We start from the raw sequence: 25,164 nt of genomic DNA, 5'->3' as shown, positions 1-25,164 counted from the left end.
TCTAACAGTCAAGAAGTTTTTCCTGATGTCCAACTGGAATTTGGCTTCCTGTAACTTGAGCTCATGATTCCATGTCCTGCATTCTGGGAGGATTGAGAAGAGATCCTGGCCCTCCTCTGTGTGACAACATTTTAAGTCCTTGAAGAGTGCTCTCATGTAGGGTGACCATATGAAAAGGAGGACAGGGCTCCTGTATCTTTAACAGTTGCATAGAAAAGGGAATTTCAGCAGGTGTCATTTGTATATATGGAGAACCTAGTGAAATTTCCTCTTCTTCACCGCAGTTAAAGCTGCAGGTGCCCTGCCCTCTCTTAAATCTGGTCACTCTAGTATAGCTCCTGCAGCTTTAACTGCGGTGATGAAGAGGAAATTTCACTAGGTTCTCCATATATACAAATGACACCTGCTGAAATTCCCTTTTCTATGCAACTGTTAAAGATACAGGAGCCCTGTCCTCCTTTTCATATGGTCACCCTATCTCATGTCTCCCCTCAGTCTTCTCTTCTCCAGGCTAAATGTGCCCAGTTCTTTCAGTCTCTCCTCATAGGGCTTTGTTTCCAGACCCCTGATCATCCTCATTGCCCTCGTCTGAACACACTCCAGCTTGTCTGCATCCTTACAGAATCATAGAATAGCAGAGTTGGAAGGGGCCTACAAGGCCATCGAGTCCAACCCCCTGCTCAATGCAGGAATCCACCCTTCTTGAAGCGCGGTGCCCAGAATTGGACACAATACTCAAGATGAGGCCTAACCAGTTCCGAACAGAGGGCAACCAGTACTTCACACAATTTGGAAGCTATTCTTGAATTAATGCAGCCCAAAATAGCATTTGCTATTTTTTTATTTATTTTTTTTGCAGCCACATCACGCTCTTGTCTCATATTCAGCTTGTGATCTACGACAATTCCAAGATCCTTCCAGATCAGACCTCAAGTTCCCTTCCGTTAGCAACTGCATGAATGGTTTTGACGAGAGCAAATGGCAGGACCTGTGGGAAAGGCCATCCAGTCTGGGACTATGCCTGTGGGTGGGAGGCTTTAAATTTTTGCCTCCTGCCATGATCCTGATGCAGATGAGGAGCTGCACGCCTGGTCAGTGCATTGGAAGGCAAGTTCTCTTTGGCACCAATGGGAACTTTCTCCCCGGGGGAAATAGAACTTTTGGAGAAGCAATTTTAATCAGGTTCACAGATGGAGAGGAAGGGGTTAAGCATGCCCCTCCACACAGGCTGCCATACAACCCAAACCCCTCCTGCTGCCTGGTATTATTATTATTTTTTAAATGCATATTAAATTCTGCCGAGTTCCGTCATAACTGGGTTGGCTCTGAGAGTCAGCTCCCAGGTGAGATGAGATTCAAACCAGGGACATCTGGATCGGGAGGTCACCATCTGAGCTATGGCATTTCTCCAGCTCTCAAGCCCATCCTTGCTATGTTGAGGACTCAAACCCTACTTTTTTAAAAATGCAGAAAACGAAGTTGAGCTTCTCTGAGGGCCAGATTTGATGTTGTTCTGACTGGGAGAACATGGGATGAGTTATTAGAACTTAAGGAGCCCTGCTGGATCAGACCAAGGGGTCCATCTAGTCCAGCACTCTGTTCACACAGTGGCCAACAGCTGTCGACCAGGGACCCACAAGCAGGACACAGGTGCAACAGCACCCTCCCGCCCATGTTCCCCAGCAACTGGTGCACACAGGCTTGTTGCCTCTAATACTGGAGCTAGCACACAACCATCAGGGCTAGTAGCCATGGATAGCCTTCGCCTCCAGGAATTTATCCAACCCCCTTATAAGAACCCTCAGACCTTGGTAAAGCTGGGTATCAAAAAGCCTCCTCTCCTACTTTCACCATCAGATGAGACCATGACCATTTCCTATTTCCACTCTCAGGTGAGACCAACTCAACTGAGAAACTGCCATCTAACTGTCCAGTTACCTTTCTTGCGGAGCTCCGGATCGAGGCGAAGAATCCGCCTTCACCTCGATCCGCTCCGCAACGCTCCGCCGGCCCCCCAATCCTCTTTGCCTCCACTTTAAGGGGAGGCAAAGCACTCTGCTCCACTTCTAATTCGCCTGTCCGATTAGAAGCGGAGCACATCCCTACTTTGCAGTTTGCCAGGAGAATCGAAATCTCTGAAGACAGGGGTCAAAGCCATTGGTGGCTGACATTATTATTATTATTATTATTTATTTATATAGCACCATCGATGTACATGGTGCTGTACAGATAACACAGTAAATAGCAAGACCCTGCCGCATAGGCTTACAATCTAATAGGGTGACAGAAGCATGATGAGGTTGGTCATTGTGGGGTGGAATTACCTGCCCAGCTGCTTTATGTTACTAGCATTACAATCACCAAAGAAAAAAGAAAAGGGGGGATTGGATATATATATATATATATATATATATATATATATATATACAATGTTTATTTATGTCTATATATAAAATGCTATGGTAATGTGTGGCACAAAGATTCTGAGCTAGCATGAAAGTTCTGAGCTATAATATGCTGGAGGTTCTGAGCTATGAGAAGAACTTTGTGTTGCTAAGCAACAGGATATCTAAACAAAGGTGGGAGATGGGGGAAGCAGCTGAGATGGAGAGGGAGCCTAGAGAGGAGGTCAGGCAGCACACCGGTGTGCATGCAGGCCTCAGGAGTGGGGGAACAGATGGGAGGGAATAGGGGGAGTGCATAGGCAGGGTGGGGTCCAATGGACTCCTGGTTGGCCTTGCACCCAGCTTTTCCGGGCACCCACAGAAAAGCCGGAAAAGAACCATACTGAGCAATAAAGTACTGCACGACTTGAGCTAGTAATTCAATATTGCCTGTATTTTACTGTTGGCTGCCTTGAGCAGGATTTTTAGTGGACAGGCAGGACATAAATAAGATCAATATTAAGATTACGATCAAACGAGGATGCCTGCCTGATAGTGCCACAATTGCCTGGAATTCAATGCAATACAGGAAGAGGCATTCTCAACACCGGCCCCACAACTGCGGAACTCCTTCCCGCCTGACACAGAGAGGCGGCCTCAGGTTTTACAAACTTTCCATGCCAGCTTCTGATTGAACTGTTCTCCTTTTCTTTTGCACCATGGAAGCCATTGTCTCTTACTGCTCCACCTTGCTTGGTTATGCTTTCCCGTCAACGCTGTGTCATTTGACTTGGGTTTTGTTGTCTGTACCCTGCCGTGGCATTATTTTATTTTACAGTGAAAAACGGGCAAGAAATGTCTTAGATATAATAAATGGATTCGCCATTATTTCACATGTTAAAATGGAGGATCTGTTGTGACACTCTTAGGCCTTAGCTACACCTAAGGTTTATCCCAGGATCGTCCCAGGGTCATCCCTGTTCATGTAAATGACACCCAGGGGATCCCGGGAGCAGGCAGGGATGACCCCAGGACGATCCCGGGATAAACCTTAGGTCTAGCTAAGGTAGGGTGACCATATGAAAAGGAGGACAGGGCTCCTGTAGCTTTAACAGTAATGTAGAAAAGGGAATTTCAGCAGGTGTCAATTGAAGAGGGTGAAATTCCCTCTTCATCACAACAGTTAAAGCTGCAGAAGCCCTGCCCTCTTTTGTATCTGGCCACTCTACTATAGCTAGTGTAGCTTTAACTGCTGTGATGAAGAGGGAATTTCACCAGGTTCCCCATATATATCAATGACACCTGCTGAAATTCCCTTTTCAATACAACTGTTAAAGATACAGGAGCCCTGTCCTCCTTTTCATATGGGCACCCTAAGCTAAGGCCTCAGTTTCACACCAAGGATCACTCCTTCGGACCCCTTCTCTGCTTCCCTCCTTCCATGTGCGCACACATCAAAGCACACATTAATACTGCTGATGGCCCCAATTCTCCTCTCTGTATGCACTAGTCTGTTTGCTCCTACTGAAAAGGAAAAGGATTTTTTTTCTTTCTTTTAGCTAAAGGTATTTCAAACAAAAAAAAAAACATTTGTCTTATAATATAGGGTGACCATATGAAAAGGAGGACAGGGCTCCTGTATCTTTAACAGTTGTATTGAAAAGGGAATTTCAGCAGTAGTACATTGATGGTGCTATATAAATAATAATAATAATAATAATAATAATAATAATAATAATAATAATAATGTGAAATTCCCTCTTCATCACAACATTTAAAGCTACACTAGCTATAGTAGAGTGGCCAGATACAAAAGAGGGCAGGGCTTCTGCAGCTTTAACTGTTGTGATGAAGAGGGAATTTCACCCGCTTCAATTGACACCTGCTGAAATTCCCTTTTCTACATTACTGTTAAAGCTACAGGAGCTCTGTCCTCCTTTTCATATGGTCACCCTAGGACAAAAACAACTACACACACACAAACACACACACACACACACACACACACACAAATAACTTCAGCTGCTGTGGCTTGTGGAACAACAGACTGTGCAAGGCATGCAGCCTCCATGTCTTGCACATACATTTATGTGCATTTGATCTACCAACAAGAGATTTACAATGCAATCCCATGCATGTTTACTCAGAGGTTAGTCCTATGGAATTCAATGGACATTCTCCAGTAAGTGGGGTTAGAGGCTTCATTTCTGAAGCCCTGGAGAGACAGGACAAAATACTGGAGAATTCACCCTTAACCTTGGTTCTAAAAAGCCAGCTCAGAAAGCCAGCTCTTCATCACAACAGTTAAAGCTGCAGGAGCTATACTAGAGTGACCAGATTTAAAAGAGGGCAGCTTTAACTGTTGTGATGAAGAGGAAATTTCACCAGGTTCTCCATATATACAAATGACACCTGCTGAAATTCCCTTTTCAATACAACTGTTAAAGATACAGGAGCCCTGTCCTCCGTTTCATATGGTCACCCTACTATTGATCAAACTTGTTAAGGTTACTTCCTATGTTCCAAATTACAGGCATCTTAGGTTGTGTCTTGCTGGGAGTTCTGGTGTGGATTATTTTCTTCCCCATTGCTTGCATATGTTTGTTTGTCAAGGCCATATTGTGAGGCCCATTAAATTTAAGTACTCTCAGAATCCCATAACGAAGTTTTGATCGGAACATGGAACTGCACTTAGAACTCTGGTTAAGCATTCCTCTTTTAAGGAAACACAGCTTCAAGAGTCAACACTGTGAAATCCAAAGTGTAAAGGAGATACTATAAGAAAGCGCACAGAAGCCGACAAAGTACATGTCCAAGTTATTATGGTCAGGACTGGTGTAGAAGTTGGAAGCATTCTGCAGGGATGTAAGCTAGCCCTGCATCAAGCAATTAAGAAACAAAAGGCAATTAAGCATCGTCAGAAATGATTAGGTAAATACGCTGAGTAATTAAGCATGTGATTTGCGGGCTATATCATCTGCACAAATGGATGTTGTCATAAAAGAACCGTAATGGAGAATGGGATTTGCATGTTCACTCCCTGGAACACTGCCCTCTATTATGTGTTCCCTTTGTGCCCCAAATCTGGATATTAGCTGCCCCATTTTCAGATTTGTCTAATAATCCACAAGGCTTCAGCTCACTGGGTGAGCTGCAAGTCTCTTAACTATTCAGTGGTGGCACCAAGCAAAGACACTGAGCAAGACAGTGTGGTATAATGGCTAGCGTGTTGGACTGGCACTCAAAAGATCTGGGTTCCAGTTCCTGCTCAACCATGAAGCTCACTGGGTGACTTTGGGCCAGTCACTGACTCTCGACCTCACCCACCTTGCAGTTTGGTTGTGAGGATGAAATGGAGAGGAGGAGAATTATGTAAGCTAGGGTGACCACATGGAAAGGAGGACAGGGCTCCTGTATCTTTGACAGTTGTATAGAAAAGGGAATTCCAGCAGGTGTCATTTCTATGCATGCAGCACTTGGTGAAATACCCTCTTCATCCCAACAGTGAAAGCTGCAGGAGCCCTGCCTAGAGTGACCAGATAGAAAAGAGGACAGGGCTCCTGCAGCTTTCACTGTTGGGATGAAGAGGGGATTTCACTTGGTGCTGCATGCATACAAATGACACCTCCTGGAATTCCCTTTTCTATACAACTGTCAAAGATACAGGAGCCCTGTCCTCCTTTCCATGTGGTCACCCTGGTAAGCTGCCTTGGGTCCACACAAAAAGGGGGGGAAGGAAAGGTATAAATGTAAGCTAAATGGTGGGAGATCTCGGAAAGATAAAAGGAATGCCTTCTTCTCACAGTGCATAGTTAAATTATGGAATCCACTAGCACAAGAGATGGTAATGGCCACCAATTTGGATGGCTTTAAAAGGAGGTTGGCCATCACCACCTCTTGTGGTAGCAAGTTCCATAGTTTCACTATGTGTTGCGTGAAGAAGTCCTTCCTTTTCTCTGTCCTGAATCTCCCACCCATCAGCTTCATGGAATGGCCCCTTTGGCTTCTAGTATTATGAGAGAGGGGGGGAAATGTCTCCCTATCCACATTCTCCAGATCATTTTACACACCTCTATCACGTCTTTTAATTGACTGTTCTCCAAGTGAAACAATCCCAGCTTTTGTAAACTCCCCTCCTAGGGGAGGTGCTTCTGCCCCCTGATAATTTTAATTGCCTTTTTTGCCCTTTTTCCAACTCTCTCTCTCTCTCTCTCTAATGTGTAGTAATCAGAACTGTACAACATGATTGTCCGAATCTTCTTGAGGGCATTGAGATGTGAAAGGTTGCCTTATACCATGAAGTCTTTAAACACCTGTCTTGAAGTCCATCCCCCCTCCATCTTAGACCCATACATGGCGGTCCTTCTGCAAGTCAACCCTCTCCTTTGTCCTCACATCAGATTCAAATGTCTCATCCCTTTCAGATGGGATGTTCTCTCAATGCCCTGCCCTCATGTGACCTGTACCTGCTGGGGTTGGGGAAATGAGAAATTACAAAAGCTGATAAAGAAGCAAGCTGCCTCTCACTTGAAGTTCACACATAATTAGGTCGTGCGCCTTGTTGTTGTGATTCCCACGTCCCACTTTCCTTTCCCAGCAAGACACATAAAGAAAAGAAAGTTGAAGAAAGTAAGCAACTGCTGTTGCTACTTCACATCTGCAAAACCAAGACAGGGAGAGAGCTCACCCACACCAAGCAGGCTATTCCACTATGAAAGCGGTATGAAAGTGGTATATAAAAGGCAGGAGCCACACGACTGCTTTAGAGTAGCACTGAAGTGCACTGACAACTGTTGGGGCCAAGGACACCTCTACACCAGGCAGGATATTCCACTATGAAAGTGGTATGAAAGCAGTATATAAAAGACGGGATCTACACTACTGCTTTACAATGCTACTGAAATGAACTGATAACTGTTGGGGCCCACTGACACATCTACACCAAGCGGTATATAACACTATGAAAGTGGTATGAAAGCAGTATATGGTATGTGTCATGGGCCCCAATAGTTGTTAGTGCACTTCAATACTTCTGTAAAGCAGTAGTGTGTCTCCTGCCTTTTATATACCACTTTCATAGTGCTATATCCTGCTTGGTGTAGATGAGCCCAGAGAGAGAGAGAGGGCCTTGCTAGACCTGCTGGATAAGCCGGCAGGGAGAAGGGGCAACAGCGCGCTAGAGTTAGCGCGCGCCGTCGCCAGCTTCCAGACGCACGACGCGACGGGGCAATGGGAAGCCCCGTAGCGTCGGCCATTTTTTGTTTGTTTCTTTGTTTAAAGGGACCATGTGCGCCGGGGAGCTGGAGAAGGTAGGTGCTTTTTTAAAAAACAATAAAGCCCCCCCCCCCGCCCCTGATTCGCCCCCAATGCCCGATGACCCCCTCCCCCCTCGCTCACCCATCCTCCCCCCATCCCTGATGTCCTGTCCCCGGCTTTCCCCCCCCCCGCGCCATCCCCAATGTCCTGTCCCCGGCTTCCCCCCCCCGCGCGCCATCCCCGATGTCCTGTCCCCAGCTTTTCCCCCCCGTGCCATCCCCGATGTCCTGTCCCCAGCTTTTCCCCCCCCATGCCATCCCCGATGTCCTGTCCCCAGCTTCCCCCCCCCCCCCCGCGCCATCCCCGATGTCCTGTCCCCGGCTTTCCTTCCCTCGCCCCCGTCCCCGATGCCCGGCCTTCTCCCCCCCTCTTTCCTGGCGGGTCCGGCCTTCCCCCCGCCCCTCTCTTCCCCCCCCTGGGATCTCCCCCCCCCGGCCCGATGGGCACAGCGCTCGTATGAGTGCTGCGCCCAGTCTGTGGCTTTTCCTGGCTACTCGCGAGTAAGCGAGCAGCTGCAAAAAGCCATGGACCCTGCTAGATGTTTCGCAGCCCCGAAAAAAGTCGGGCCATAAGCGAATTCTCTTATGCCGGCTTAAGGCAGGTTTCAGCGCGGCTTGACCCCGGATTCCCCTGTGCGTCATCTGGATGCACAGGAGGAAAACCGGGCCTCACATCGCACTAACGCCTGGTCTAGCAAGGCCCAGAGAGAGAGAGAGAGAGAAGATGATGACGACATTCAAAGGGCAAAGAAATGAATGATGAGTCTGTTGAAGGACTGGCATTTAGGGGTCACAAGGTAGTCAGGATAGATGCTTTACTTTTCATTCCAAACACTGCTGCTATCAAATCCAGACTTTGGGGGCAAAGTTCCACTCTGCAAAATGAGCAGGAAGGGGCCCCCAAATGCACCAGATCTGGCATAGAATTCTTTCTTAAGTAAGTGCCATCTAAAGAGCCCTGGGCGAAAAGACCACTAAGCGCAGAGCCTAAAATGATCTAACTGCACCACTGATTCCAAGACACACGTCCAACTCACTGGGCCCGATAGCAATTACCTAATTGATCCTACAGGGTGAGTTAAGCAGCCATCTACTGTTTGAAAAGCCACAGTCCAATCTGAAGGCAAGTAATTAGACCTGGAGAAGAGATTTGCTTCCCCCTAAAATGCATTTTAAAAAATTCAGAGGGGAAGTATGACCTTGGACTCTGGTCGGGTAGATTTGGACGCAGATAGATTTTGAATGGGGGATGCATTTCTGAGATAGATCTGATTCCTTCTCATCAATCAAGCTTTCTTGTCTGTTTCTGGTTTTATCCAGATGTCAGTATGCTCTCTCTCTCTCTCTCTCTCTCTCTCTCTCTCTCTCTCTCTCTCTCTCTCTCTCTCTCTCCACACACACACACAGATGACAAGCAGAAATTGTGCTCCCTACCAGTGGCTTCTGCAGAACAGAATAGGCTGCAGGGCTGCAGAGAGAGACGAGGTGCAGGGCAGAGGTGGAAAAGATGCAATTTGTATCGATTCTCAGCCTTCAAAGACAAATATGCCCTCCAAGAGTCCGGACAGGTTCACTGCAGTTTAGTGAGAGATTGAGGGTGCTGGGGTCAATTGCATTGCAATCAATGTTCCCTAACTCTGCTGGAGTCTGCAAGCAAGGCTCAAAATAGCAGAGAGAGACAGAGAGAGTGTGCCATTTTAAATTAAAGTGTACCATGCAATGCACTTTTCTTTCTTCGGGTTTTTTTTTTTTTTTTTTTTGCCTTTTCAAAAGAAGGGTGTTAATGAAACACAGGGGACTAAATGTTGTTGGCATCATGTCAGCAGCTTGGAGAGAACGAGGTTGATAACGCAGAGATGGGAAAGCGGCAAAGGTTGCGTTGAACTCTGCTTTATATCTCATTATGTGTAACCATACAGACTCAATGGGGCTGGCTTTGGAGTAAGCAGAGCGTACGCCAAGCTGCCTGCCTTGTGGCCTCTAAGCTAGCCTGTTGCTGCCTTCAGGTGTAGTGCTGGATGCTCTCCAAGTGCTTTTATTGAAGAAAAGGTTCCTTTGCCAGTTTTTCTACATGGAATGGCCTTAGGCAGTAAAACGTTTTGAGCCGCTCTCGCTTGTATGTGAATACTGGGGAGCCTTCACAATATTTTAATTAGGAGTGTGCACGGACACCCCCCCGATCCTCTTCGCTCCCGATCCGCAAATTGCGATCTGATCCGCCTAGGGGCCGCTCCGCAGCTCGGGCTTCGAATCGGAGCTCCGCAGTGGCGGGGAGTGGCTCCAGGTAAGGCCCCTTCCCTCCTCCCCCTTACCTGTGGCCGTCTCGGCCCATCCCAACTTCACTAGAGCCCATGGCTCAACCAGGAACTGTAGGCCCCGATTGCGGCCTACATTTCCTGGTTGAGCCGCGGGCTCTAGTGAAGCTGGGATGGGCGGCGACAGACGCAGGTAAGACCCCCCTCCCCCTTACCTGGCTCTACCACCGTCGCTGCACAGGTGGTGGCGGCGGCAGGGCCAGATAACCCCCCTCCCTCCTCTCCCTTACCTGCATCCATCCGCGGACACGCGGCTGCTTCAACGGAGCCCGAGGACTCAAACAGTCCTCGGGCTCTGTTGAAGCAGCCACAGGACCGCGGACGGATGCAGGTAAGACCCCCCTCCCCCTTGCCCCCTTACCTGGCTTTGCCGCTGTCGCTGCACGGGCGGCAGCGACAGCGGCAGGGCCAAGTAAACCCCCCTTACCTTTTTTGCAGAGCTCCGGATCGAGGCGAAGGATCCGCCTTCACCTTGATCCGCTCTGCAATGCTCCGCGGCTCCCCCGATCCTCTTCGCCTCCGCCTTAAGCGGAGGCGAAGCCCCCCAGTCCGCTCCTGCTTCTCCGGTCCCAGCAGAAGCGGAGCACATCTCTAATTTTTGTGCTTTGCCCCCTTCTGAGGTCCCAATATAAATATGTCTTTATTTTTAAGATGAAGGACAATGACTTTGCACATACTTTGCATACAGAAGGTCCCAGGTTCAATCTCCTGCTGCCAGTCAGTGCAGGCAATACTGAGCTAAGAGAGACCAGCAATCCAACTCAATGTAATACAATTTCCCATGTCCCATTTGTGTGTGTGTGTGTGTTCAGGAGTGCCACCGGGGAAGCCTGGCATGAAATCACGCTTGCGTGCCTCAGCAACCAACCCTGCAATGAAGACGCCAATCTCAGCAAAAATGAATGTGGCAACAACTTTGCTTATTTTTTACTTTGTCTCCTTCGTCTTCCTCTGCTCCTTTCTTTGAGATTATGAGAGAATTTGTTGGACCTAGTTTAGAGTAGAGCCATGCTCAAACACACCAGTTTAACTCAAGGGGGTGGAGGGGATTCTGGTCTTCAACTCTGGGCACATTGGTCTCGGGCCACCTCGCTTCAGAGCAACTGCTGTGGTTTTGCAAGTGTCCGTGAGTGCAAGGCCCAAATGGGGGTCCATTGGACTCCCCTCTTCCAACCACTATAACCCTGCTCATTCCCAGCTGCTGCCCCCTCCTACTAGTCCACCCACCATCCTGCGAGACTTAACTAAGGCTTCCGCATGCACCAGTGAGCTGCCCAGCCTCCTCTCTGGACTGCTGTAGATTTAGGGCCTTGCTAGACCTGCCGGATAATCTGGCCAGGAGTCGGGGCGACGGCGCGATGCAACTAGCGCGCGCCGTCGCCCTTTTCCACACGTAAGATGCGACAGGGCAAGGGGAAGCCCTGTCACGTCTGCCATTTTCTTTAAACCTTAAAGGGCCATGTGCGCAGGAGTGCATCGCCGGAAAAAGTAAGTTTAAAAATAAATAAATATAGGGTCCCCCGCTTCCCCTGCCCCTGATTTCCCCCACACACAATGCCTGATGCCCCCCTGCCCGCTTGCTCGCTCGTCCTCCCCCCTTCCCCGATGCCCTGTCCCCCGTCCTTCTTTCCCCCTTCCCTGATGCCCTGTCCCCCGTCCTTCTTTCCCCCATCCCCCATCCGCGATGCCCGTGCCGTACTTCTTTCCCCCCATCCCCCATCCGCGATGCCCGTGCCCGTACTTCTTTCCCCACCCCCATCCCCCATCCGCCATGCCCAATGCCCGTTCTTCTCCCCCCCTCTCCTGCTGGGTCCGGCCTTTCCCCCGGCCCCTATCTCCCTCCCTTGATTCCCCCCCCCCCAGCCCGATGGGCACAGCGCTCCTGTGAGCATTGTGCCCAGTCCGTGGCTTCTCCCAGCTACTTGAGCAGCCGGGAAAAGCCACGGACTCTGCTAGACCTTCCGCTGCGGAAAAACCGGGCCATAAGCGAATCCGCTTATCCCGGCTTAAGGGAGGTCTTAGCCCGGCCTGACCCCAGAATCCCCTGTGCGTCATCTGGATGCACAGGAGGGAGACCGGGCCTCACACCGGGCTAACGCCTGGTCTAGCAATGACCTTAGTGTTGTAAACTACAGTAGGCCTGAGAGGAAGCCAGGCAGCTCTCTGTCATGCACAGAGGCCTCAGGTAAGTCCCACAGGCAGGTGGAGGGGGCAGCAGCTGGCCATTGGGTCAAACTGGCTTGACGCAGTTTGGTTGCTTCGGGCCGAGGCAGCCCTATCTGGCCCCAAACCAGATTCGAGCTGAGGCAGGACAAATCAGCCCACCTCGACTCAGATTCAGGATTCGGGACCGAGGCAAAGCACAGCCCTAGTTTATATGACCCTGGGACTGACTCAAGTCTCTGATTTACTTAAAAGGTGAGTTAAGGAAATTAAATGAGTTAAATTTTCAAAGAGGCACACATTGGGGTTACGTTCAACTATATTTCATTCCAGAATATTCTGTCAAAGCAAAGTGGGCTTATTATCTTCAGCAGGCACAGTAGGGTTACAGTTGAGTTCTACTAAATGTGGCAACTGGCTCAAAATGAGACATTGTGTGAAATCCATATACTGCAGTTATCATTATTAATAAGGGGTAGACCTGGTAGGTGTCATTGGTAAAAATGTCTCCCTGTCTTACATGTTGGGAAGAAGCAAATCTGAAGAGTGGAATGAACTGTTATTTTTATCCTCACATCCTGCAACAGCTTCTATTGTGTGGTCCTTGTCATATATATATATATATATATATATATGGTGTGTGCACGGCCCCCCCCCCGATCTGCCCCACGGGCCGATCCAAAAATTTCGGATCAGGCCTGCTCCGCTCCGCGCCGCTCCACCCATAGTCTGCTCTTCTTCGCTGCGGAGCTCCGGCTCTTAATTGGAGCTCCGCAGTGGAGGGGAGTGGTGCCAGGTAAGGCCCCCTCCCTCCTCTCCCTTACCTGCAGAGCCTGGTAAGGGACCAAGGGAGAGGGGGTCCTTACCTGCGTCCGCCCGCGGTCCCTCGGCTTCTTCAATTGAGCCCGCGGCTCAACCAGGAAGTCTGGGCCACAAGTGTGGCCTAGACTTCCTGGTTGAGCCGCGGGCTCAATTGAAGAAGCCGAGGGACCGCGGACGGACGCAGGAAAGGGAGAGGAGGGAGGGTGGTTTACTGGGCCCTGCCGCTGTCACCGCTTGGGCGACAGCGACAGCGGCAGGGCCCGGTAAACCCCACTTACTTTTCTTGCGGAGCTCTGGATCGAGGCGAAGGATCCGCCTTCACCTCGATCCTCTTCGCAACGCTCCGCCAGCCCCCCAATCCTCTTCGCCTCCGCTTTAAGGGGAGGCGAAGCACCCCGCTCCGCTTCTAATTCGCCGGTCCGATTAGAAGCGGAGCACATCCCTAATATATATATATATATATACATATGATTTTGTCCTTATTTCGTCTTCCAGGAAGATAAGGGAGATGTCTTTCTTGCTCCTGCTATTCATGTGCACTCACATGTCTTGATTTCTTCCAGTTGCACCCTGTCCCAAAGCTTCAGCCATTGCATCTTGACCACAATGACAAATCCACTTGCCAGCTCACCAGAGGCGAGTCCTCGCTGACCTCTGGCGAGCATGACACCCAGTACCACACAGATCTCAACCCCTAAGGTTTCATTTCCCCTTCAGCTTTTGAGCATCCGTTTCTTGCCTTCCCGTAGACCCTCACAAACAAGGAAAAATGTGCCTCTCTTCCAAGCCCTCCCTGGATACTACAGAACACAGAAGTAGCGATTGGTGGTGATTCCACATAATGGCCGGTTCGCAAATCAAGCCAACATTTCTTGATCCTGGATTCTGACTTTTGTGCAGAAGCACGCAATTGCATGCAAAGAGATACAAAACGCCGCTGCACAACTTCCTATCCGTGCCACACACCTTTCTGCATGAAGCCTATCTAAATAGAAAGATGACTCCCGGGTTCATAAGCCAATTAAGGACAGGTGATTGCAGAGTAAGAGAACATAAGGCAGAGAACAGCCTTCAGCAATGTGGAATAGTGTGTATTGGGGATGAGGTGGGTGGGTGAGAACTCAGACAATTATCTTTGAAGTGAAAAAAATAGAATGCTTCAAGTGAATAGGGTCCCTATTTTCTGGTGTGCAGTCTTGAAATGTATGTATCCAAGGATGAAAGAAAGGCTGGCCAAGAACTCCTGTTTAACCAAGACTACAATCCTATGCACAATTACTTCTGAGTAAGGGTGTTAGAAAAATGCAGCAGAATCAACTGATTTTGGATTTCATAGAATCATAGAATCATAGAATAGCAGAGTTGGAAGGGGCCTACAAGGCCATCGAGTCCAACCCCCTGCTCAATGCAGGAATCCACCCTAAAGCATCCCCGACGGATGCTTGTCCAGCTGCCTCTTGAAGGCCTCTAGTGTGGGAAAGCCCACAACCTCCCTAGGTAACTGATTCCATTGTCACACTGCTCTAACAGTCAAGAAGTTTTTCCTGATGTCCAACTGGAATCTGGCTTCCTTTAACTTGAGCCCGTTATTCCGTGTCCTGCACTCTGGGAGGATCGAGAAGAGATCCTGGCCCTCCTCTGTGTGACAACCTTTCAAGTATTTGAAGAGTGCTATCATGTCTCCCCTCAATCTTCTCTTCTCCAGGCTAAACATGCCGAGTTCTTTCAGTCTCTCTTCATAGGGCTTTGTTTCCAGACCCCTGATCATCCTGGTTGGATTTCTGTGAATCCAACCCACACATTGCACAGTGCTTTTCTGAGCCATATGGAATCCGTGGACTTGTGGACTGATGATGATGATGATGATTTTCAGGAATTTTAGGCAAATTTTAGGCAAATTTAGTTATCGAAATATACATTTCAATATATATATATATATATATATATATATATATATATATTTGAAAAAATAATGGCCAAAATGTGCATTTCCCCAATAGGCTACAGTATGAAACTACATTTTTGGCACATTTGTGTATGTGTGTGTGTCGGTGGGTGGGTGAGTGTTTGTGCATTTATACAAGTGTGATTTTGTGCAAATGTGAATTTGCATGAATTCAGGAAAGTGGGGGGAAATCTGATGCTGCCAGTGAACAGGTGATGGAATGAAAGACACCTGTCAATTTGTGAAATGCAGACAGAATGGATTCTACAAAATCAATAATCCCTACTTGTGAGTAAAGAAGTACTTCTTATCCACCCTGGACCCAAATAACATCCTTCCCTGCAGAAAGTGGACAGGTAATTCCAACAGCGCCTTGGACTCAGGGAGTCATTCTTTGATGTGCATTGAACAACAGACCAGATGGCAAAGTGTTCCCTGCCAGCATGTCAGGCCTGGTTTGCCGTGAGCACCTGCAAACCCTGTCTCATTGAATATTCATCGTTGCCTCTGATTTTACTGGAGACGTCCTAATGGAGAAACCTATCCAGATGAATGAACCCCCCCAAGACAATTAGGCATGTCCGTGTTCTAAATTCCTGACAAGGAATTGTCAAGAAATATCAATCCCTTTGTCTTGTGATTCACAGAACAGGAGCCAGGATTCCCTTGAAGCTATGGATCTATTCTACAGTGTCACAGAAGGTATCTTCCCTTTCAGCCTCTCATCCACAGTTTAGGATTAGTGTGCATTACTCTGAATATGTGGAGGGTAGAGTGGGATCAACTCAACGTTCATATTACCAACCTCCCTGGATTTGGCTTGAGGAAACTGCCCTACATCAAACCAGACCGTTGGTCCATCTGACCCAGTATTGTCAACACTGACTGGCAACGTCTCCCCAGGGTTTCAGGGAGGAACATTTGCAGCCGTATCTGGAGAAGCTGAGACCTTCCATGTGCAAAACAGGTGCTCTACCATTGAGTGATGTCCCCTCAAGCTTAATACATGCATAGATCGATCCCACATACAACTCTACATGTGTGGGGCTCTTCCCATGCAGTTAAGAAACTCAACTTTTCCGACATTCTGAATGGCATAGAAAGAGCCCTATATGCACCAACAATCCATACATTCAATGCAAGGACCAGACAGTGCTTCTGTTCCCATTGTCTGTATTGTTACATCAGGTGTCTATATCAGGTTCCACACAGCGGAGCACACATTGGCAACGGTTTGCAACGGTTGGCCTTCTTAAACAGCAGAGCTGTGCACAAGCGGCCTCTCAAAATTCTCCATCCCTTTTGTGGATCGAGAAATTGGAGGGAAACTTTAACCAAATTTCTCCAGGGGGAGGAGAAATTCTCCCACAACGTCTCACAAGGAGGCATCACCATTGGCACGGGTTGCAGAACGGCTTCTTTCTGTGTTTCCCACCACCCACCCTACGGGTTTTGTGGGGGGCGGGTTGGCCCCCATTTTCCATCCTCCACAATGCCCCATAGGCCTCGCATCACTCCAGGGCATTGAGGGGGAGGGAATGCAGTCATCACAACAACAACAACAACAACAACAATAATAATGGTTTAGAAAATATGGAGAAAATTCTGAAAAAGGTATCTTTTTATTCCTAGTAGGTAAGATAAGAAAAATCTCAGGAATTTCCTGTAAGTTTTATTTCCTCATGAAAGGGGCTTCCATTTTCTCTGCCTCATTCTCAGGGCTTTCTCAGGTGTCCTGACATGGGTGGCTCTTTGATATCACCCATCTCTGGTCTCTCTAGCTCCTCCTCTGAGGACAACTCCATCCATGTGTGTGTTCAGAGGAGGGCAACCAGGATGATCAGGGGTCTGGAAACAAAGTCCTATGAAGAGAGGCTGAAACAACTGGGCATGTTTTAGCCTGCAGAAGAGGAGATTGAGGGGAGACATGAGAGCACTCTTCAAAGACTTAAAAGGTCATTACACAGAGGAGGGCCAGGACCTCTTCTCGATTCTCCCAGAATGCAGGACATGGAATAATGGGCTCAAGTTACAGGAAGTCAAATTCCGGCTGGACATCAGGAAAAACTTCCTGACTGTTAGAGCAGTACGACAATAGAATCAGTTACCTAGGGAGGTTGTGGGCTCTCCCACACTAGAGGCCTTCAAGAGGCAGCTGGACAACCCTCTGTCAGGGATGCTTTAGGGTGGATTCCTGCATTGAGCAGGGGGTTGGACTCGATGGCCTTGTAGGCCCCTTCCAACTCTGCTATTCTATGATTCCATGTGGGTATAGCAGATGCAGGCACATTGCTGGGGTCACAGCTGTTTATAAGAACTCAGAGCTCAATCAAGAGAGCAGTTTAAAGAGGAGGGAGGAGGGGGTCATGTGTACTCTCTTTATAGTGGACAGGCCTCTATTTAAAGGGCTCCACAGGGCTTCAGGTGGCCCATCCACAATCAGCATCACCTGGGCAGCAGATTGAGCAGCCACCCAGGTCAGCTGGTCATGGACTTTCCCTACTATGACAAGAGGGATGGTATTTCCATGTAAATGATAGTAATTATGTCTAAATTTGCATCTCTACATACAAATTAGCAATTGGATGCAAATCTGGGTCCTCTTCTGTCCGTGTGTGTGTGTGTGTGTGTGTGTGTGTGTGTGTGTGTGATACATCAATGGCTATCCTAGGAAGGAGCTTATTTAAATATATTGTACCATATGGTTGGTTTTTTTCTTAAGCCATCATCTTGTTAAGTGCACAAACAGCTGCCCTATACTGAGACATTCCCTTCCTCCATCCAGCCCAGTATTGTCCAACGGGCAGCAATCCATAATCTCATCATCAGAGAAAAGGTCTTCAACACCCCTGCTTGCTGAAATCCTTTAACTGGATTCACTGTGTGATCCTAAACAAGCCTACTCAGAAGTATGCCCCACTGAGTTCAATTTGACTTATTTCCCAGGGAATATGTATAAGACGGTAGACTGGATCTGGTACCTTCTTCAGGCTCCACCACCGAGATACTCTCTGCAATGAGAGCAAAAATCAGCACTGTGCCTTTTCAGGTTTGATGAAGCACAGTGGACCTTTCTCCCCCTTAAATGTCCTGTCTGCTATGTGCTCCTTCTTTCCATGCAGCCAAGCAAGCAACACACATGGATCCTAACATTGGCCTGAATAGGCAATAGGATGTCCATCCCACCCCAACCCACCCCACCCCCTGGCTCCATCCTTGACAACAACCCCAGAGGAGACGATTCCATTTCACACCACTTGTTCCCCCTCACTGGATTGTTCGAGAAGAGTTTACATTCAAATACCCCTTTGTGTATCAGCTGACCTTCAGGTGTCCCAAGGACAGCTGGGTTGAGAACATAAGAACCATGCTAGATCAGACCAATGGTCCATCTAGTCCAGCACTCTGTTCACTCAGTGTCCAACCGGCTGTTGATGAGCAGGATATGGTGCAACAGCACCCTCCCCTCCCATGTTTCCCAGCAACTAGTGTATACAGGCTTACTACCTCTAATACTGGAGGTAGCACCTAGCCGTCAGGACTAATAGCCATTGATAGCTTTCTCCTCCAGGAATTTACCCAACCCCCTTTCAAAGCCATCCAAATGGGTAGCCATCACCACACCTTGCGGTAATGAATTCTCCACGTTGACTATGTGCTGTGTGAAGAAGCACTTCTTTTCATCTGTCCTGAATCTCCCACCAATCAGCTTCAGGGGGTGATCCCTTTGGGTCCTAGTATTATGGGAGAGGGGTTCCCTGATAGGTGGACCCCTTTCCTCCTTGGCTAATCCCCATCCAGAGATAAAATGAAAAGAGCTCCCACCTGTCTTTGACTGCTTTTGCCTTGTATGTGAAACGTATCTCAGCATCAAATCCTGAGCCTGCCCCACCCCACCCCTCTTGTTAGTGGAAGCTGTGCTTAGGTAAGTCTATTGAACAGAGTTAGAATTCTAACAGTGTGAGCCAATGGTAGATTTCTTCTACGTAACTGCTATTTTTCCATTCACTTTACCTTGAATCTTTGAAATAAAAATACTTGGAACTAGAAGCCTGGAGTCGACTAAGTGCCTTGTCTAACCACAGGATTACTCTGACGTACATGCTTAACCATCTGCCCACACTCCTAGCACTTAAAGAGAGACATGGTACAGATTGGCACCGTGCCTGCCCAGACCGGAGGCACTGCTAAAAGTACTCACCTCCTTTCACATAATTCCTGTAGTGCTCAGGTGCTTTGTGCTTACAGATTAAGGGGAAATGAAGGAGGTGGTGGCCACCTATGTCTAAATAGCATACAAGGTGCCTGTTTGTTCTTGAAAGAAAGGTGGGCTGTGGGCCTGATCATTACAGCAAACATAATCTAGAGGCAAGCAACATGAAAACGTAAGAATCATAGACTCATAGAATCAAAGAATAGCAGAGTTGGAAGGGGCCTACAAGGCCATCGAGTCCAACCCCCTGCTCAATGCAGGAATCCACCCTAAAGCATCCCCGACAGATGCTTGTCCAGCTGCCTCTTGAAGGCCTCTAGTGTGGGAGAGCCCACAACCTCCCTAGGTCATTGGTTCCATGGTCGTATTGCTCTAACAGTCAGGACGTTTTTCCTGATGTCCAGCTGGAATCTGGCTTCCTTTAACTTGTGCCCGTTATTCCGTGCCCTGCACTCTGGGAGGATCAAGAAGAGATCCTGGCCCTCCTCTGTGTGACAACCTTTCAAGTATTTGAAGAATGCTATCATGTTTCCCCTCAATCTTCTCTTCTCCAGGCTAAACATGCCCAGTTCTTTCAGTCTCTCTTCATAGGGCTTTGTTTCCAGACCCCTGATCATCTTGGTCTGGAAACAAACAACTTGTGCTGGATCCCACCAAGGTCCATCTAGTCCAGCTTTCTGTTCACACATGGGCCAACCAGCTGGACCGTGGAAACTTACAAAGGGGACATGAGTGCAACGGCACCCTCCTAGCCATGTTCCCCAGCAACTGGTGTGCATAGGCATACTGCTGTTGATAGCATATAGTCATGAAGAGTAGTAGCCATGGACAGCTTTCTCCTCCATGAATTTGTCTAGTCTCCTTTTGAAGTCATCCAAGTTGGTAGCCATCACAACATCTTGCGGTCATGAATGCCACAGTTTAACTATGCGCTATGTGAAGAAGTAAAGCGTTTTAGCTTTCCTGTATCTCTCCCACCCATTACCTTCATGGGATGACCCCCTTTGGGTTCTAGTATTGCGAGAGGGGAGAAAAATGTCTCCCTATCCACATTTTCCACACCATGCATAATTTTGTACAACTACTCCATCACGTTCCCTCTCTCACTCACTCCCCCCCCCCCCGCCCCCGTGATCCTCACATTAGTTTGAGAGGTGTGGATTAAATTGGATTGCAGAGCAAAGTCTTTGAGCGTCTCCACACGTAAAAGCACATGCATACATGCTAAGATCTTAATGATATAGTGCGGGATACAAATGTTTTAAATAAATAATAATAAATAAATAAGCTACCATGGAGTGCAGCGGTCTGCCATTTAGACGATGTTACCACATTGGTGGGACCCTATGCTGAAGGGAGAGGACTTTATACCACCTGAAGCTTGGATGTTATCTTTCAAGGTTCACTCTCTCTCTCTCTCTCTCTCTCTCTCACACACACACACACACACACACACACACATTTCTCTAGACTTTTTATTTTTGGCCTTGTCAATCATCTAAAATCGTATTCTGCTTTGTTAATAAAACACCACCTGTCTAGCAACTTTCATTTCCCACCTACCAAAGAAGTTGTGCGCTTCACCTAAGGATGGAGACAGCTTTGAGTAACAGCTGGATTTTATATTTTGGAAAAATGGAGAATTCACCTTTGTGTGTTGCTTGCTACCAGCGGTAGCAAGCAGGTGAAAGCAGCACCTGGTCAAACCTAATTTGAATTTCTGCAACCCGCATTTTACTTTAAGACTCTGACCGTGCTTCATGACTTCAACAGCAAGTCCGCCTCTTTTCTCTCCCGCAACCCCATTGATTTTTTTTTTTTTTTTGGTAACATCTTGCCTAGTGAAGGGTTCCAGAGATCTTGAAAGCTTGCAGAATTTTGGCAACCTCTGTGTCAAATGCTTGCATATTTCGGGTGACCTCGCTGTCAGCTTAATCAAAGTATTACCCCAATATGGAATAGTAGACATAGAATCATAGAATCATAGAATAGCAGAGTTGGAAGGGGCCTACAAGGCCATCGAGTCTTGGCCCTCATGGTGGTGGTTGCTTCCAACATACCTTTACGCAAAAAGGAATATATATATATTGGCTTTCAAAACAGTGGACAGGTTGTTGCAGGGAAATGTCAATACAGCAAGTGGAGCAACATCTTTAACTATGCGTACAATAGTGCCCAATGCTATGCAGTTTGAGATGTTACAGGCATTTCCCGAGTTCCATCTGTGCAATTAACGGTCGCACCAACACAGAGACCACTGAACTAGTCCTTAGCAAGGCATAAACAGCACATTAAACTTGAAGTAACGGTGCAACATCTCCTCGGAAGAAACCCACAATACACTGGGTAGGTACTGATACGGGATACGCTACGTTCTGCTTTTTCTCTCTGGGCTTCCTGGTCTTATCTCACGTCACGGATGAATTATGGATGTGGAAAGCTTCCTTTTTTTTTCACGGCCGCCCTCCAGCATTCCCCCTCTTCCCAATACCTCTGAACAACCAGCAATTCACACCTGTACGCTCCCCTTATCGCAGGTTCTAACCTGCCCGTCACATCGCCTCCCTGGTTCCATACCCTATAAGCAGAGTCGTCATTCATTCTTAAATGGCACCTTATCTCTGCATTTACACCTGTCTTGTCGAAGGATGGGGTTCGTACCTGACAGCGCCCCCCCTCCTGATCTTGCTTCGCCCACCGCCTGATTACTCCATCTCACGCACTCACCTCCTCCACAGCTGCTTCACTTTCAGTCCCTTCCATCTATTCAGAACAGAAACACAATGCACTCTTAGCCTCGATCATCACTCCCCTGCAACTGTCTCTTTGGCTCTATTTGCGAACTGTAAAAGATCCCTCGGCCCATCTAAAGTAGGAAAGGAAAGGAACCTCTCGTGCAAGCACTGAGTCATTACTGACTCTTGGAGGGATGCCAGCTTTCGCTGACATTTTCTCGGCAGGCCTTCTAGCGGGGTGGTTTGCCGTTGCCTTCCCCGGCCGTGATTGCCTTTCCCCCAGCTAGCTGGGTACTCATTTTACCGACCTTGGAAGGATGGAAGGCTGAGTCGACCCGAGCCGGCTTCCTGAAACCAGCTTCCGCTGGGATCGAACTCAGGCCGTGGGGAGAGTTTCAGCTGCAGAAACTGCTGCTTTATAAAACGACCCACACGTTTTGGAGCTCATTTTCATTTTCCCTCTCCCCACAACCAAAACAACTCCTTGGTTTTTTGTTTTTTTTTTGCTAATCCTTTTTAGCTTCTCTTGGAAAGCAAAGCGAAATCCAACAGATGTTTTCCCTTCTGGAGGGGCAGACAGAGGGCAAACTGGAATTTGGCAATAGATTTGGGCTAACCCAAGGAAAGTGCTTCTTCACGCGGAATTGATTTACCAAATCCAGTGTCACAGGATGTGATAAATGTTAATTTAAATGCACAGCATGCTGCCTACGCAGTTCTTGTTTTGTTACTCAAAAGTAAGTGTGCAGGGGCCCAACCTGGTTTGGGCCAGCCATCCTCAGGAAATGTTTAGATGAGACCTTTAAGTGATTAATAATCAGAGATAAACTGCAACTGAAGAAGGAAATTCATTTGAATTGTCCTGTATAACAACTATTACATTAGAGCATAAGAACAGCCATGTTGGATCTAGAACTCCATTTACACATTCTAGCACTCTATCTGCAAGTGACCAACCAGCTGTTGTCCAGGTATCCACAAGCAGGACACTGATGCAATAGCACCTTCCTGCCCATGTTCCCCAACAACTGGTATGCATGGACTTGCTGGCTCTGGTATTGGAAGTAGCACGTCGGCATCAGGACACGTAGCCTTCTCTTCCAGGAAATGATCCAATCCACTTTTAAAGCCATCCAAATTGGTGGTCATCATACATACTTCTTTGTATTTGCTCTGAACCTCCCCACAATCAACTTCATAGGATGATCCTGGGTTCTACTATGATGAGAGAGCGAGAAAAATGTCTCCCTGTCCACGTTCTCCACACCATGTATAATGTTGTATGCCTCTATCCTATCTCTCTAGCTTTACGAGAGCTTCAGCTATTGGGCGGTATAAAAATGTAATAAATAAATAAATAAATACCTTCTTTCCAAGCTAAAAACAGTCCCAGATGTTGTAGCTCTCCCTCAGAGTTATAGGGGAGATTCTCCAGTCCAATAATAATAATAATAATAATAATAATAATAATAATAATAATAATAATTTATTTCTTACCCACCTCCCCATGTGGATCAAGGTGGGGAACAACAATGAATTTAAAACACATTAAAAACTGATTACAAACATAACATACATGATTAAAACATCCTAAAAACATCCTAAAAACATCCTAAAAACATTCTAAAATTTCACTGGGTAGGCCTGCCGGAATAGATCATAGTAATTGCCCTGTTCTGCATTTCCCCCTCATCTCTACAAAGTTTTTTTTTTTAGGTGTGGTGACGAGAACTGTACTCAGTATTTTACGTATGGTCACCAACCTGCCAAGAATTTCCTCTGCCTGTCAGTGTTGACATTATTGGGCTAGATGGTATTGGGTTAGATGGTATTCCTCTGCCTGTCAGTGTTGACATCATTGGGCTCTTACTCAGTATAAGGCAGCTGTGTTAAATTCCACAGGTCTATGGTGGACTGTGTGAAGAAGCCTTACTTTCATCTCTCCTTGATCTCCTGGCATGCAATCGGATTGGATGACCCCAACTTCTATGGTAGAGGAAGGAAGAAAAAATCACCTGCTATGCAACAGGCATAATTGCATAGAACTCTGTTGAGTCTATGGCCCCGTTTAGAAGACACCTTAAGCCATAGCTTTGACCACAGTGGTTAAGCCAGAAAGAAGACACCTTAAACCATGGCATTAGCCATGGTGAATAAAGCAAAAAGCCTCCTTCACTGTGGTTAAAACCATGGTTTAAGGAGTCTTCTGAACACAGCCTGTCTTTCTGGCTTAACCACCATGGTTAAAGGCATGGTTTAAAGTGTCTTCAGGCCCAGTGTGGGGTAGTGGCTAAAGTGTTGAACTGGGAGCCCAGAGATCTGGGTTCTAGTCCCAACTCGACCATGGAAGCCCACTGAGTGACTTGAGGCCAGTCACAGACTCTCAGCCCAACCTACCTCACAGGACTGTTGTTGTTGTGAGGATAAAATAGAGAGGAAGAGGCTTATGTACACCACCTTGGGTTCCTCGGAGGAAGAAAGGCGGGATATAAATGTAATAAATAAATAAGTATTAATTATTTTTCATCTTTTCAAAGTCTTTTTTCTTTTCTTTTTTGCTGCACGCCCTCTGACTGGTTGTGGGGGAGAAAAAACACCACGCACCATGAAATCATTTCCAAGTGTCAAACGGATGCCATGTGAAATATTTGAACAGCAATGACAGAAAGTGTTGAAATTTTATAAAGAGAATTACTACTGGTGAGAAAATGGCACATTCCAAATATAGATTCTTCCCCAGTCCTAGCTGCTAATTCAGCAACTACATGAAAATAAATCTCTACCCACCGTGGAACAAACTCTGAATACACTAAATATTCATTACGTTACGGAAATGAGTTGGGTTGAACAAATATTACCTACAGTGATGGAGCATGGGAACATAACCAAAGGCAGTCTTCTCACCCTCACACCTATGTGATCGAAAATGTGACCTCTCTAACCAGCTTTATGGGCACTTCGTACTGTCATACCAATGATCCATCAGAAAAGGAGGGATTTGCAACCTGGTGCCCTCCAGAAGTTTTGCATTTCAACTCTCAGAATTCTTGGTCATTGCATATGATGGGAGTTTGACTCCCCACAATCAGGAAGGGCTACCCCAAATCTAAAAGGGAGGGCAGGGCCGGTGCTACCATAGAGGCCACTCAGGCGGCCGCCTAGAGTGCCAAGGAAAGGGGGGCACCAAATGCTGCACCCGGAAGCTGCTCTCCCACAGTGGCTCTGAGAGGGCAGCTTCCAGGCACGCCGTTCCGAAGCCGCCCGCACACCCA

General features: G+C 47.5%; 1 protein-coding gene across 1 annotated transcript in view; it reads right to left on the bottom strand.

Moving 5' to 3' along the window:
- BRINP1 (BMP/retinoic acid inducible neural specific 1) overlaps positions 1 to 25,164 on the bottom strand; it is a 141,971-nt gene that overhangs the window by 97,798 nt on the left and 19,009 nt on the right. The window lies entirely within an intron of this gene.

Source organism: Elgaria multicarinata, chromosome 19 (genome assembly GCF_023053635.1).
Source record: "Elgaria multicarinata webbii isolate HBS135686 ecotype San Diego chromosome 19, rElgMul1.1.pri, whole genome shotgun sequence".
NCBI classification, from domain to species: Eukaryota; Metazoa; Chordata; class Lepidosauria; order Squamata; family Anguidae; genus Elgaria; species Elgaria multicarinata.
This window is presented reverse-complemented; position numbering and strand designations above follow the sequence as displayed.